We start from the raw sequence: 17,345 nt of genomic DNA, 5'->3' as shown, positions 1-17,345 counted from the left end.
TGGGACCGCTGGTTGCTTCCTGCTTCATGTGCTGAGGAGGTCTGGCTGCTCAGGCTGTGGCCCTCCGCCATGTCAGAGGGTGCTTCAGTGGCATTGGAAGCCAGCATCGGCCCAATTGAGTGGTGAGATTTTTCAAAAGTTGCACACTTAAATATATCACTTACTCATGTAAAATAGCATATATGTTATTATATTCTATTTTAGAAAACCTCAAAATACACATATAAATTGTGGTCCATGAGTAAATTTACACATGTACAAAAGGGGATGCAGACAATATTTATGTGAGTAAGTTGCTATTTTATAAACAATTTACACATGTAAATGCAGCACCTTTCTTGCATATATTTACTCCCTCTCAATATTTGTGGTAAGAGATGCTAAACATTTTAAAAGTGAAAAAATGACTGGGTAGGTAGTCTCGGTGAAATTTGACTTCAGGCTGCAAATTCAGGAGGGTCTTCATAAGATGTAGATGTACTGGGCAAACTGGTAGACTAATTGATAAAACTAGTTATGTCATTGCTGCGTACATGTTAGAAAATCTCATGACATATGCGCTGACATAAGGGGCTTAATGTCTAAATAAAGCAAAATCTATTCACATGTTAATATCCCAGAACACCCATGCCCCGCCTAGACCATGCTCATGCTATGCCCCTTTTTAGAAACCTTTCATGTGTGCATGCAGTGGTATATACACGCATATCACAGCAGCTTTTAAAATCTGCTCAGCGAATGCCAGCCTGACATGTTCATGCAAATCCTAATTGATGCACACATCAGGATTTTAAAATTCACCTTTAAGTGAGTACCCGCGGCAACAGAAGAAAATGTGATGTTTCCCAAACTCACCAAGAATGTCAGTCAGAGAAGCAGGATACATTCTTCTAACCTAGGGCAGGACATTCCAGTCTTCAAGTGACAGTAAAAGGTATGTTTTTCAGGATATTAGCAATGAGTATGAATGAGATGTATTTTTAAACTATGGAGGCAGTGCATGCCTCTCTCATATACTCACTCTTTAACACACACATGTTATTGTCACTCATTTGCTCACTGACTCTCTTATACACATTCTCACTAAGAACATGACAGGCAAACACTCACCATTTCTTACAATTTGCACAGGTTACCTCCCTTTGTCCCCTCTGTCTGCAACTGGTAGGCATGTGAGCTGAATGTGAGTTCCCACAAGAAGAGGATGGTTCATTTTCTCACACTTGGTGACTCACACACACACATAGGTTCTCACTGATTTGCACACATGCTCAGTCTCACACATACACATGCTGACTACAAACAAGCTCATTCTCACACAAACATATGCTCACTCAATCACACACACATGCATGCTCACACTGAGATTTAAACAGGCAGACTCATTAACACACATACACATGCACATGCTCATGCTCATGCTGAGATTCACTCTTTTTCATTACTACTCTTAAAAAAAGGAAAATTGGTTCTTACCTGCTAATTTTCATTCCTGAAGTACCACAGATCAGTCCAGACAAGCAAGTTTTGCATCCCTACCAACAGATGGAGGCAGAGAACCAAAAACTTTGAGGCACTGCTACATAACCGAGTAGAGATGTGAATCATGTCCTCGATCGTCTTAACGATCGATTTCGGCTGGGAGGGGGAGGGAATCGTATTGTTGCCGTTTGTGTGTGTAAAGTATCGTCATAATCGTTAAAATCGTGAGCCGGCACACTAAAACCCCCTAAAACCCACCCCCGACCCTTTAAAATAAATCTCCCCCTCCCGAACCCCCCCCCCAAATGCCTTAAATTACCTGGTGGTCCAGCGGCACACTAAAACCCCCTAAAACCCACCCCCGACCCTTTAAATTAAATCCCCCACCCTCCCAAACCCCCCTCCCAAATGCATTAAATTACCTGGGAGTCCTCTGTAGCGGCGGTCTGTGGCTAAATCGGGGGAAGGGGGAGAGCACGAAAACCGGCACACTAGATCGTGAGGTCTTCAGCCGGCGCCATTTTTCAAAATGGCCGCCGCAAAATGGCGGCGGCCATAGACGTAAACGATTTGACGCAAGAGGTCGTTCCGGACCCCCGCTGGACTTTTGGCAAGTCTTGTGGGGGTCAGGAGGCCCCCCCAAGCTGGCCAAAAGTTCCTGGGGGTCCAGCGGGGGTCAAGGAGCGATTTCCTGCCGCGAATCGTTTTCCGTACGGAAAATGGCGCCGGCAGGAGATCGACTGCAGGAGGTCGTTCAGCGAGGTCCGGAAATCTCGCGAGGGTTCCGGACCTCGCTGAACGACCTCCTGCAGTCGATCTCCTGCCGGTGCCATTTTCCGTACGGAAAATGATTCGCGGCAGGAAATCGCTCCTTGACCCCCGCTGGACCCCCAGGAACTTTTGGCCATCTTGGGGGGCCTCCTGACCCCCACAAGACTTGCCAAAAGTCCAGCGGGGGGTCCGGAACGACCTCTTGCGTCGAATCGTTTTCGTCTATGGCCGCCGCCATTTTGCGGCGGCCATTTTGAAAAATGGCACCGGCTGAAGACCTCACGATCTAGTGTGCAGGTTTTCGTGCTCTCCCCCTTCCCCCAATTTAGCCACGGGCCGCCGCTACGGAGGACTCCCAGGTAATTTAATGCATTTGGGGGGGGGGGGTTCGGGAGGGTGGGGGATTTAATTTAAAGGGTCGGGGGTGGGTTTTAGGGGGTTTTAGTGTGCCGGTTTTCCTGCCCTCCCCCTTCCCCCGATTTACGATTTTTTGACGATAAATCGGGGGAATTGGTATTGTATCGTGGCCCAAACGATTTTTGACGATTTAAAATATATCGGACAATATTTTAAATCATCAAAAAACGATTCACATCCCTATAACCGAGAGTGATATCTGCAATCCCTCAGTATTGACCTGTACCCAAGCCAACCATAGAGTAACAACTTCTCAGCAACTCAAAAACCCCCTAAATGAGAGCCAATGCCAAACCCAAAAGTTGGAGCCCCCCCAAACAGAAAAACCACAAATCAACCCAAGGGGCTAACCACAACCTGGAAAACTTCTTTAGGTTCTGTATGTACCGATTCTGACAGTTAAGAACATAAGAACATAAGAAAATGCCGTACTGGGTCAGACCAAGGGTCCATCAAGCCCAGCATCCTGTTTCCAACAGTGGCCAATCAAGGCCATAAGAACCTGGCAAGTACCCAAAAACTAAGTTCTTTCCAGTAAGCATGCCAGAAGAAGGACTTGCTGTAATGGGCTTGAGAACATTAAAGGGCTGGGTCTCTGGACTGATCTGTGGTACTTCAGGAATGAAAATTAGCAGCTAAGAACCAATTTTCTTTTCCTGTTCATACCCCAGATCAGTCTAGACAAGTGGGATGTACCAAAGCATCCCTACACTGGGCAGGCCTGCAAAAGACCCCACTCTAAACACACTTTCGCCAAAGGTTGGCTCTCCTGGAGCCTGAACATCTAAATGGTAATGGCATGATAAAGTTTGAAAAGAAGACCACGTCACCACTCTACAAATGTCCTGCGGCGACACTAATTGACACTCTGCTCATGACGCTGCCTGCATTCTAGTAGAGTGCACATGCAACCCCTATGGAATCTTTCTCCCATTAACAAAGGTAGGCTGAAACAAAATCTTCCTTCAGCCAATGCACTATCGTGCCCTTGGATGCCTTGCATCCATTTCTGGCATCTGAAGCAATACAAACTAATGATTGAACCACCTAAAACTGTTTGCCTCTGGCAACTCAGCAGATCAGTTTGGGAATGCAGGAGCTCCACAGTCTGATTCAGGTGAAAGGAAGATACCTCCTTAGATAGGAACGAAGGTAACACGTGCAAAGACACCCCCTCATCCAAAATATTAAGAAATGATCCCTACAGGACAAAGCCTGCAGCTCCGAGATCCTTCTGAATGAAACAATTGCCAACAAAAATGCCACTTTCAGCGTGAGGTCCTTTAATGATGCCTTCCTCAATGGCTCAAAATGGAGGCCCACAAAGCACCCACAAGACCAAGTTTAAACTCCATGCCGGACCCAATCTATGCACTAGTGGCTGCAGATGCTTGACCAGCTTCAAAAACCTCTGAGACATATCAGGGCTGCCACCTGATCCCACAAGGAATTGCAAATTAAGGCCTGGATTTATCAAAATGCACTAAATATTAGATGTGATAGGAAAAGGGGTGTGTTTTATGGTAATAAGAAGTTTATTGCAATTTGTGCTAATACCTATGTGAAGTGCAAATTGTGCTAACTTTTTCACACTTTGTGATAAGTGCCAGAATTATTGTATTTCCTACATACAACCACTGGGGGGACCATGTAATGGTCTCACACTAGATAAGTATTTATATCTCTATGGGAGGCCCACCTAGTAACTCGAGGTGAGGTTTAGGTATTAGTGTAGGGGTTAGGGGCCACTTTGATCTTCAAAGTAAGATGTACAATCAGAACAGTGCTCTCTTGTGAAGATTTGATGACCTTCGGAGTGAGGAAACACCTAAAGATGAGATTTGTGCAATGTTCTCTCAATCTAGCTTGATGAACTTTATGAAAAAGTGTAGCTAAAATTTGTGTTAAAGCCATGCGATACAGCTTCATGAACCACGCCCACTTGGCCAAAAATCCCACCCCAATATCCTCCCCTTTTTGTCATTTGCATTGCACCATGCATTATGGTGCTTTCGCATGCATTAAAGGCATTTTTTGCATGTAAAACCACCTTAACGCATGAGAAAAAGCCATATAGCACTATGATATGCTATATGTTATATATGTTATATATTATGTTGTATATTATGTATATATATGTATATATATGTATATATATACATATATATATATATATATATATATATATATATATATATATATATATATATATATATATATATACACATATATATATATATACACATATATATATATATATATGTATATATATACATATACAAAATATATACTGGCTCAAAAACCTCAATTATATTACTATGAAACAAAACCAGACCGTTGCAACTTGAGGTACTGCAAAATAGCAGATGTGTCTTACAATTATTTTTAATTATTTATAATTAAAAAGACTTACCCGAGAGAGTGGTATCAGAAAGATGTCAGTGTGTTCGCAGTCTCATGAGCTCTTGCCCTTACAGGGCTACAGCCCCTCTCTTGACTTCACCACTTATTAATTACGTCATTTACCTACTCTCTTCAGGTTTGTCATACATATATACATATGTATATATATGTATATATATGTTATATATTATGTTATATATATGTTATATATGTTATATATTATGTTATGTATATATATATATATATATATATATCTATATATATATATATATATGTATATATATATATATATATATATATATATATATGTATATATATATATATATATATATATGTTATATATTATGTTATGTATATATATATATATATGTTATATATTATATATTATATTTTATTATATTATATAAATTTATTATATACGGTATATTACCTTGTTACTCTTTTTATCACATTGTTAATTTTCTATCGCTTTCCTTACTTTCCAAGTTACTTTATGTCCCTGTTTTATTGTAACTGCTATTTCTTCTTATATCACATGTTAATGTTCTAAGTTTTTCTCCTCTTGTCACACCCTGTTAATTGTAAACCGACATGATGCGACTCCCATCGCGAATGCCGGTATATAAAAAATTAAAATAAATAAATAAATAAATGATAAATGATCCCCTAAGCTCTTGAAAATCATGGGCTTAGAGTATCCTTTTTGTTGCAACCACTTGCTCTCAAAAGTCAAGTTGTGAGACAAAAATGATCTGCCCAATCTGAGAAAGTAGGACCTTGCCTAAACAGCCCCTGCAAATAAGCCAATCTCAGGGACCCATAAATTGTGTGTTGAACCAGATCCATGAAGCATGGATGACACAGCCTCTCCGGCACCCCCAGTACCACCTGGCCCAGATGCCTCTCCATGTGCCTAAACACTCAACCTATTAATGGTCACAGAGGGAACACGTATAGCAGGATCCTTGAAGGCCATGGAAAAACCTAAGCTTCTATGACCTTGGCTGCGACATATAATCTGCAGCTGAAGAAACTTGTTGCCTTAGCATTGCTCCTTGTTGCCATAAGATCCAGGCGGGGACTGTCTCATAAGAACATAAGAAAATGCCATACTTGGTCAGACCAAGGGTCCATCAAGCCCAGCATCCTGTTTCCAACAGTGGGCAATCCAGGCCATAAGAACCTGGAAAGTACCCAAAAACTAAGTCTATTCCATGTTACCATTGTTAATGGCAGTGGCTATTCTCTAAGTGAACTTAATAGCAACAAGAATGGATAAGGCTGAAGGTCTCCTTCGACAGCTCCCATTCTCCTTGGTCCAACTGTTACCTGCTGAGATAGTCCACGTGCACACTGTCCACTCCAGCAACATGTGAAGTGGCTATCCCCTGCAAATGCCACTCCACCCAGGCAAAAAGGTCCTGGGCTCCTTGGGCAACCATGCGACTCTTTGTTCCCCCTTACTGATTGATATAAGCCACTGATTGATATAAGCCACTGTAGTCGCATTGCCAGAAAACACTCTGACCATTTGACTTTGGACTTATAGACGGAATTCCACCAACACCCTGCACATTGCTCTCATTTCCAAGCGATTGATAGACCACAATAGTTTTACTGGCAGCCACAGTCCTTGTGCCAGCCATTCTTGACAGATCACCTCCCAAACCTTGAAGTTGGCATCCATGATCCCTATAACCCAGTCCAGAACCTCAAAGCTCATACCTTTCTCCAAACTGGGCCGACACAGCCACCACAAGAGGCTGGAGCTGGAAGTGTCCTACAGAGGTAAAGCCTGATGAAACTCCTCTATCAATGGATTCTAGTGGGTAAGCAATGCCTTCTGTAGAAGGCATATGTGGGCAAAAGCCTATGGCAACAAATTCATCATAGATGCCATTGAACCCAGGACCTGAAGATAATCCCAAACCCTGGGTACTGGCATCCGCAAAATCCGCACCATCTGGAATTGTAACTTCCAAATCCTCTGTGAGGTGAGAAACACTCTGCCGAGCTGAGTTTTGAACTTTGCCCCCAAGCATTCCAGCATCTGGGTAGGGCTCAGATGATTCATCACCAGATTCACCATACAGCTCAAGGACTGCAATATATCCATCACCATATGCACAGACTACCGGCATACCTCCTCCGCTTTCACTCGGATAAACCAGTCATCTGGATAAGTATGAACTAGGATCCCCTCCCTGTGGAGAGCTGCTGCCACCACCACCATGACCTTTGTGAACAAGCGAGGTTCAGTTGCCAAATTGAATGGGAGGGCCTAAAACTGGAAAACTGGCTTGAAAAACTATAAGAGTCAAACTGCCGCTAACACTGTCCACAATGTTTTCATATAGAAAAAAAGGGTAAAAATCTCGGTATTACATTTCACCTTTTGTAGATTGAGGATGGGATGAAAGTCTACTTCCTTTTTTGGAACAACAGAGTAAATTGAGTACTTTCCATGATCGCTGCTTGCTTGCCTCGGACACTGCAATGAGATGATGGGGGCGAAAAACTCTAAAGCATAGCACTGAGACCACTACGACCATATTCCTGGCTTAAGTCCAGCTCATATCATAAAGCATGTCAGCCTATATGCAATCCTGACCTCCACCTGAGTTGCCTGGCTATTAACACCAGCGTCTGCTGAAGACTTCTTCTGAGACTTCTGGATGAAGCATACACAGGCCCTCTGCATCAGACTTCCACAGATCACTGCTCACAGGCTCAGTGACAAGACTTCAAACATCTTCTCCTGATGAATCTCTAGCTTACAGCCCTGCATGTCCTTTAATGCTGCCAAAACCGCAACCTGAATGGTCGACTTGCTAGTGACGGTCGCGATGGAAGCATACACCTTCAGCAATACCAGCAGCTGCAGGATATCCTCCAAAAGGGGATTCAATTTTACTTTGGCTTTATCCACCTTGGGGATAACGTCTAGAAAGTTCCATTCCTGGTTTATCAGCTTCTTGATCCTTTTAGGGAGAGGAAAGGCTTTCAGTGGGCCCCAGAATCCAAACAACACCGAATTCACCCCCTTCATTGTCAGACTCCTCCTGGACCACCTTAATACCCAGTTCCTTCTGGACATGGGAAATAAGGGCCTAAACTCCTCCTTATGGAATGGACAAACCACCCTCAGTTATCAGGATCTCTTCAGGATCAGCCTGATCGACATCCCCGTGAGATCTTCTGGGTTATTCTGATCCACCACCAGACCAACTCCATGACCATCTTCTGGGTCATTCAGGTCCAAATCATCTGAGCTGCAAATCATCTGAGTTGGGGAACATTCTTTGCTGGCTGGGCCTACACCTCAGGATGGTGTAGGCCCAGCCGGCAAAGAACGTTCCCCAACCCCCAGCCAATGAGCCACTAGGCCTCTTTGAACCAGGACGAGACAGCTGACAGAAATGACCTTTTACAGCCAGTGCTTTTCCTGGTTAAGATGCCTTATGCATAAGCGAGACAAATTCTGAGGAAATTCTGAGGAAAACTCCACATCATCCTTTCTCCTGTCCAGTCACCTTCTGAGCTGAGCCCTTCTCCTACCTGACAGACTATTTAGGCTCCCATTATTGATCCTGACAGGACCTTGGGAACCTGTTGCTCTCCTACAAGCCTTGTCCCCCCCCCCCCCCCCACCCCCAGGAAGGCCCTTCCAATCCAGAAATGAACCGCAGCATAACACCACTGCATTCAACTGTCCGCACCACTGCATTCAACTGTCCCCTGAGCCAGGCTGCCAGCCTAACAAGTTTTCCTGCACTGGGAAACTGCTGTCGGCACCATCTTGTCTCCATGTGGCCAGGCCTGTTGCAGATGAACAGAAACCGCATAATCATGGCAAATGGGAGAGGAGAGAAACACTGCCCAACACAGCCTCTGGCTCTCCGAGCAGTCTGAAGCCTTCCCATGCTGAGAAATCACTTTCCAAGTCATCTTGTCGCTATGCGGTCAGGCCAGCTGCAGAGGCACAGAAACCACGTAATCATGGTGCATGGAAGAGTAGGGGAACATGGCCCAACTCAGTCTCCAGCTCCCCGAGCAGCCTGAAGCTGAGAACAGAGGAGCTACATTGTTACCTTCCCCAGCTCAGACCTGCCCTGATGATCAAACCAGAAACAGCTGGAGCAGTTGCTGCTAAAAGAAAAATGTAGCACTTTTATTTTTTTCTTCAAAGAAACAGCAGCCATAGCAAAGGAAGAAATTCAAGTAAAAAAGGAATACTTCCCTGCTGCTGGCAACACGTCTGGGAAGGAGCTTTCAGGGGGTAAGAGGGAACCAGTACTCCTGGCTGTCAGACCTCTGGATCTGCTGTGGGCTAAAGCTGATCAGGGATTACCAATCCCTTGCTCACCCAGCTCAATCTGAGGGATGGCCCAAGAAGTAACCTAATACTTCAGGGAACATCTATCTTCTCTATCCCTGCCCCTTCTTTCTTTGTTTTTTCTTAACTGCAGGTTTTGCACCTCTACCTTCTGCTGGAGACAGATAAATACTGCGGGACTGCAGGTGGCACTCTCATTATGTAGCAGTGCCTTAAAGGTTTTGGTTCTCTGCCTCCATCTGCTGGTACGGATGCAAAACCCGCTTGTCTGGAATGATCTGGGGTATGGACAGGAAAAAACTGCTAGGCAAACTGGATGGACCACGTGGGTCTCTTTCTACCAATATTTACTAAGGTCCTATGCCACACACAAGCTCATACTTACTGACTCTCATACTTTCATGCCCACACATGCTGATATACATGCATACTCCTGCTGACTCTCACACATGCTCACTGACATACACATGGTCATACTCATAATCACTGAGTCACATACATTGTCATGCATGGTGTCACACTATTCACACACACACTAACTCACATAAGTGATAAAAAGCTGTAACTTAGATTGGTGGTAAGGGAGGGATCCAGGCAGTGGCCAAGGACACAGGAGAATAGAGTCTGAGTCGGAGGCCTGTTGATGCTCTGGGAGAGTTGGAGGAGATGTCCTTGGCCTAGGGGAAGAGGCTAGCTGCAAGGCCCCAATGCTGTTTTTTTAAATTAATTTTTGTCATCTCGGTTTAGAGATGAGCAGGCCAATGGTAATTAAAGCAGTAGAGAAAAGAGAATAGAAAACCCTTGCAGCAGTGGCAGGAAAAGCAGCAAAGCCAATGAATGGAGGTGGGCCATGTGTTTTCCACTGCCGCTGAAGACGGGGCAGGGTATGAGCATGATTGTGTAAGAACTGTTGCTGCTGCTGAAAGGAAGCCATTTTGGCTGATCCCTCTGTGATAGAAGCCACTGATGGTACAGTCCAGATTATGTGAGGAGCAGCTGCTGCTGAAATGGACCAGGGAAGAATGCCACAGGAAATGATATGAGGGGTAGTAGAGGTATTTTTGCTTCTGGAGCTATGCCTGCCACACTCCAGATAACTGCCATGGTAGACACAGGCCTAGTATGCCTAGGGATGTGAATCGTGTCCTCGATCGTCTTAACGATCGATTTCGGCTGGGAGGGGGAGGGAATCGTATTGTTGCCGTTTGGGGGTGTAAAATATCGTGAAAAATCGTTAAAAATCGTTAAAAATCGAAAAATCGAAAAACCGGCACATTAAAACCCCCTAAAACCCACCCCCGACCCTTTAAATTAAATCCCCCACCAAATAACTTAAATAACCTGCGGGTCCAGCGGCGGTCCGGAACGGCAGCAGTCCGGAACGGGCTCCTGCTCTGAATCTTGTCGTCTTCAGCCGGCGCCATTTTCCAAAATGGCGCCGAAAAATGGCGGCGGCCATAGACGAAAAAGATTGGACGGCAGGAGGTCCTTCCGGACCCCCGCTGGACTTTTGGCAAGTCTCGTGGGGGTCAGGAGGCCCCCCACAAGCTGGCCAAAAGTTCCTGGAGGTCCAGCGGGGGTCAGGGAGCGATTTCCCGCCGCGAATCGTTTTCGTACGGAAAATGGCGCCGGCAGGAGATCGACTGCAGGAGGTCGTTCAGCGAGGCGCCGGAACCCTCGCTGAACGACCTCCTGCAGTCGATCTCCTGCCGGCGCCATTTTCCGTACGAAAACGATTTGCGGCGGGAAATCGCTCCCTGACCCCCGCTGGACCTCCAGGAACTTTTGGCCAGCTTGTGGGGGGCCTCCTGACCCCCACGAGACTTGCCAAAAGTCCAGCGGGGGTCCGGAAGGACCTCCTGCCGTCCAATCTTTTTCGTCTATGGCCGCCGCCATTTTCGGCGCCATTTTGGAAAATGGCGCCGGCTGAAGACGACAAGATTCAGAGCAGGAGCCCGTTCCGGACCGCTGCCGTTCCGGACCGCCGCTGGACCCGCAGGTTATTTAAGTTATTTGGGGGGGGGGTTCGGGAGGGTGGGGGATTTAATTTAAAGGGTCGGGGGTGGGTTTTAGGGGGTTTTAGTGTGCCGGCTCACGATTCTAACGATTTATAACGATAAATCGTTAGAATCTGTATTGTATTGTGTTCCATAACGGTTTAAGACGATATTAAAATTATCGGACGATAATTTTAATCGTCCTAAAACGATTCACATCCCTAACTAGTGACAAATCCAGGTCTTCCCAAAATCATTAATTTGGGGAAACAAATTATCAAAACTACTAGGAAGTTAAATAGAATGCTGTATTGGAGGTAGGCAAGGCACATGTGAAAAGAAAAACCAAAACAGTTCTCTTTGTCTTCCCCTTCCTCCCATATGAACTCTACTGCACACCAAGAAAAGCCACCCCTACACAAATACCACATCTTTTCTTTCTACAGCAATACAAGTACATTTTATAGGCCTCTTTGGCATCTTGCATAGAGTGTTCAATGTTTTGCTGAATAGAGCTCTCGTGCATAGAATGGGTAGGAGGCAGGGGAATTATTTGATATTTATGTTAACATATATTGTTTTATGGAATCTGCTTGGGAGACCATAAAATATAAAATGTATGTCCATAAATAAGTAAATAAATAAATGCATGGTTATCCAACATCCCTTGCTTGTACAAGAGCAAGAACAATTAACTATGCATAAATAAGCTGATTAGGAAGGCCATTATATCCTATCTTCTGTATATCACATATTGACATTCCTTCTTGTGAATCAGTATGAACTGATGACCAATCAAATGTGTGAATTGGTATGCATTTTGCAAGGCCAAAGTTTTTAGCTGATTTATACCGAAGCTTCTATTTAGCTATGGGGCTATGCAAGCTTGACTATCAAGTGGTTTTCCACACTGATTAAAATGACCATGGCACATGCTACAGCACCTGTATTGCAAGGGCTATAACATGTCCTCTATGGTATTAGGCATATTATATATCTATGTTGGATATGGGCTTAACCCTTACAAAGCCATGAACATAGTAAATTACAATTTTAATATATTAAACGTCCCATACCGAAACAGCACTAATTTGCCAGCACTTAAACAGTGACAACCTTACTTATGAAAAGGCAACACTGCAGATATTACACCAGACCCTACTACACCTCCTAGGAAAACATAACAAACTAGGCTGCTATAGAATTCTACATAGAACCTAAATCCTAACAGAATTCTTCACCTTGGTTACACATGCAGAACACAGACAAACCTTCAACAAATACAGAATAAAGAGACAATAAAATATAAATAGAAACATGCAGACAAAAACTGAACTAGAAACCATAACAAGCCAGACCTTGTATATAGTGCAACAACATTAAAATAGAAAAATCACTATTCCTAATGAAACATCAAACAAAATTAAGACATATAAATCATCAATAATAGTAAACCTATACTAATAAAAAGAATACATATTTAAAAACAGCTGATAAATAGAACATCCATTAATTAAAAACTCATGTTGTAAAGGTGGACCCTTGGTCCAAGACGAGGTTGACTCTTCCTGAAGGAAGGAACCTAGCAGTTTCTCATCATCGGTTGGTGGAGCTGGTCAATGAGGATACCCAACAGGACCTTCACCAATACCAGCCCTCATTCCTCGCAGGTTGAGCCCTTGGGTACCAGGGCCAGCTAGACTTAGGAGCATGTCTCTGGAGAAGATTGACTTCTTGAAGAGTGCTGGCAAGAGCAGAGTGAGATGTTCAAGGGTCAGGACTGGCAGCGGTCCAGTGAGTCCTAAAGGTGTACCAGGAGTCAGGGCAGGTAGAAATCCAAGGAAGTTCATGGACATACCAGAAGTCAGGGCAGGCAGCAATCCAACAAAGTCCAGAAAAGTACCAGGAGTTGGGCAGGCAGCAATCCAACAAAGTCCAGTAGTGTACCAGAAGCCAGGGCAGGTGGCAACCAATGAAGTCCAGAATGATCCAAGTTAAGGCCAGAGAAGCAATCCAGAAGGAGATGGCATCAGGCAATTTGCTACTCATAAGGAGCTTGACCTGTTGCTGAGGCAAGACACTGCAGGTAGGAGCGGGTTTAAATAGGCAGGAGGTTGACAACATCAGAGGGAGCTGTGGGAACTTTCCCGCCGCGGCCCCTTTAGGAGCAGTGGAGAGGCACGTGTGCACCTAGGGAGTCGCTGGTAGGGCCGGGCATCGACGGCATGACCAGCAGCTCCGGGCTGAGAAGGAGTTCACCATTGGCAGCGGTTCCCTGCTACTGCAAGAGAGGTCAGGGCTTAGTTGGGTGTTATTATTTGTAAGGGTTTTGGGTGGATCCCTGGACCTGTGGCAGATGACCACGTCCACGGGGGGAAGTCCCATGAGGGGCCACAGGTCAGGCTCAGAGAAGGAGACACACACACACTAGTTCTTTTATTATACAGGATTGGTGAACCACCAGAGGTGGCAGTAGTGAGCTGGAAAGTAGCCCGGTTGGGCTTGTAGTCCCTCAGGCTCTGGAACAGCAATTCCACAATGGCTGTGCTATAATAGAGAGAACTGATATTGTGAGTAGTAGCAGGATATGCAGAGTTCAGGAATAGAGCCTCGTTGGTAATGTACTCATGCAGTGGTCTCTCAGTGTGGAGCACAGGAGCTGGAGTAAAGGCAGGCCCTCGAGGAGCAAATACCTAGTTCCAGGGAATAGCTCTGAGAGATAGAGATGGTAACTCACAGATGTTACAGGCAGCGGTGTCTTCCTGGCAGAAGTGGAGTCCAAGTAGCGAGTCCAGGAACATGGGCCCTCGAGGAGCAAGTACCGGTTCCAGACTGTGACCTAAAAGATAAAAAAGAGAGAGAGGCCCCCGAGGAGCGGGAACCCCAAATAGGGGTAGGCTTTTTAAACAAGCCTTCCCCCAAAGCCTCTAATTTCCCCCTTGAATTGTAATGTTATATTGCTTTGAATTGACACTATTTTGTCCTAGGTTCTCAAGTTTTGCCTGTTGAATTGTTCCTGCACTTTCTTCGCTTCCCTATTGGTTTGTTGTATCCCCTACCTACTCCCCTGTTTTTTTGTAATTTGCTCCTTACAGTTCTATGTGAACCGATATGATGTTTCCACTAATATCGGTATAAAAGACCCTTCAAATAAATACATAAGTAAGTAAGTAAGTAAGACAGTAAGTAAGTAAGTAAATAAATAAATAAATAAGGTCCAAAGGAGGCAGAGTTGCAAGGAGAGCGAATCCCATCCATTAGGAAACCTTTGCTAACTCAATTAGCTAGCAATCGCGTAGGCCTGTTGTATCCTGGATGCATGACGTCATCACAGGGGGACGCCCCTGAGGTTCATGCCACTGAAGGTACTTGAAGCAGGGCCACGCAGTGCATGCACCCTAAGGCAGCTGAACAGCATGGCGGGAGGCAGCGCCCAAGCAGTTCGGGGGCGCCGGAGAGGACAGCAGGCAGATGCCGCGGCAGCCAAACGTCCGTCAACTGCAGGAGGAGTCGCCAGAGAGGTAAGGAGGGTGGAGTGGAGACATCGGGCAGCGACATTCGTAACACTGGGGCAGTTCCAAATAAGTGTGACTGGCCACAGAGTGCCATGGCTGGCACACGCAACAGTACCCCTTCCTCTATGCCCCCCCCCCCCCCCAATGGTTTAGGCTTCTTGGGATGAGGCATGGAACTGTTTGAGCAGACTTTTGTCTAGTATATTGGAGACAGGTTCCCAGGTATTTTCCTCTGGGTCATATCCCTCCCATGATATCAGATACTCCCACTTCTTATTTCGATGCCTGATGTCCAATATTTCTTTTCTTTTTAAACTTGATCCTCCTCGGAGGATACCTTCTGGGGTTGCAAGTTCTTCCGAGAGTGCCATGACACGACTAGTGATTTGAGGAGGGAAACATGAAATGTGTTGTGGATATTTAGAGACATGAGCAGACGTAGTTGATACTTAACAGGCCCTACTTATCGGATAATGGGAAAAGGTCAAATATAGTGGGGTGCGGGGCATGAGTCTCATAGAAGGCATCCTAAGTTGTATGTAGCAGATGCTTAGCTAGATTCTATCTCACAGCTTGAATTGAGGGGCTGGTCATCTTTGACTATCAATGGTTTTCTTGGCCCTCTGGGCAGCCTTCTGAATCATCGCCTCAGTTCAGGTCCACAGTTCTTTGAGCTCTTGTGCTGCCAATTGAGCTGCTGGAGAAGAGACGGACAAGAGAAGTGGTAGCAGTGGAAGAGTCTGTCTCCCATAAACAATCAGAAATGGGGATGATCTTATGATGTCATTGCTATGAGAATTGTGGGAGAATTCTGCCCACAGGAGGAATGATTCCCAGTTGTCCTGATGCTCATTGACAAATGCCCTCAGAAAGGTTTTGAGTATATGATTAGTAGGGATGTTGTGATCTTCCTGCACACATTGCCCCATCCCTGATACCGGGAGTGTTGTGATCTTCCTGCATGCAGTGCCCTATCCCTGATACCGGGAGTGTTGTGATCTTCCTGCACACAGTGCCCTATCCCTGATACCGGGAGTGTTGTGATCTTCCTGCACACAGTGCCCTATCCCTGATACCGGTGGTGTTGTGATCTTCCTGCATGCAGTGCCCTATCCCTGATACCAGGAGTGTTGTGATCTTCCTGCACTCAGTGCCCTATCCCTGATACCGGGAGTGTTGTGATCTTCCTGCATGCAGTGCCCTATCCCTGATACCAGGGGTGTTGTGATCTTCCTGCACTCAGTGCCCGATCCCTGATACCAGGAGTGTTGTGATATTCCTGCACGTAGTGCCCTATCCCTGATATCGGGAGTGTTGTGATCTTCCTCTCTGCACTGCCCTGTGCAGGATCTCGAGAGCTGTGATCTACCTTGCAATGCCCTATCCCTGATACCAGGAGTGTTGTGATCCTCCAGCATGCAGTGTCCTATCCCTGATACCAGGATTGTTGTGATCTTCCTGCATGCAGTGCCCTATCCCTGATACCGGTGGTATTGTGATCTTCCTGCACGCAGTGCCCTAACCCTGAAACCGGGTGTGTTGTTATCTTCCTGCACGCAGTGCCCTATCCCTGATACTGGGGGTGTTGTGATCTTCCTGCACTCAGTGCCCTATCCCTGATACTGGGATGTGTGCAGGAAGATCACAACACCCCCGGTAACTGGGATAGGGCACTGTGAGCAGGAAGATCACAACAATCCCAGTAATTTACTTTCTGTATCGCATGGGCATACCTAATAGGGCCATCAACAAGCATTTGCATGTTGAGGCCGCGGGTTGGATGCACATTTTCCGCCCCTTACTGAATAAGGGGTAAGGGAAAACGCGCGCCCAAGAGAAGGTTAACAGTGCGCTCCGTCGGAGCGCACTTTACTGTATCAGACTGTAATACAACCCCCCCACCATCCCGATCCCTCCCCAAGACTTACTAACATCCCTGGTGGTCCAGCGGGGTCCCGTGAGGGATTTCTCCCTTGTGCCGTCGGACTTTCGGGCCTGCCTCGCATCAAAATGGCGCCAATAGCCTTTGACCTACCATTTCACAGGCTACCGGTGCCATTGGTCAGCCCCTGTCACATGGCCATTGGTGCCATCTTGTGCTCCTACCATGTGACAGGGGCTAACCAATGGTACTGGTAGCCTCTGTGAATAGTAAGGGCAAAGGCTATTGGCGCCATTTTGCTTACTAGCAGCCGATGGTCTGAGTGCAGGAGGTCGCTCCTGGACCCCTGCTGGACTTTTGGCTAGTCTTGTGGGGGTCAGGAGGGTCTCCTAAGACTTTCCAAAAGTCCCTGGTGGTCCAGCGGGGGTCCAGGAGTGACCTCCTGCACTCGGACCGTCGGCTGCCAGTAATCAAAATGGTGTCGATAGCCTTTGCACTTACTATGTCACAGGGACTACCGGTGCCATTCATCAGCCCTTGTC

The sequence above is a fragment of the Rhinatrema bivittatum genome, chromosome 5 (assembly GCF_901001135.1).
Source record: "Rhinatrema bivittatum chromosome 5, aRhiBiv1.1, whole genome shotgun sequence".
Lineage (NCBI taxonomy): Eukaryota > Metazoa > Chordata > Amphibia > Gymnophiona > Rhinatrematidae > Rhinatrema > Rhinatrema bivittatum.
This window is presented reverse-complemented; position numbering follows the sequence as displayed.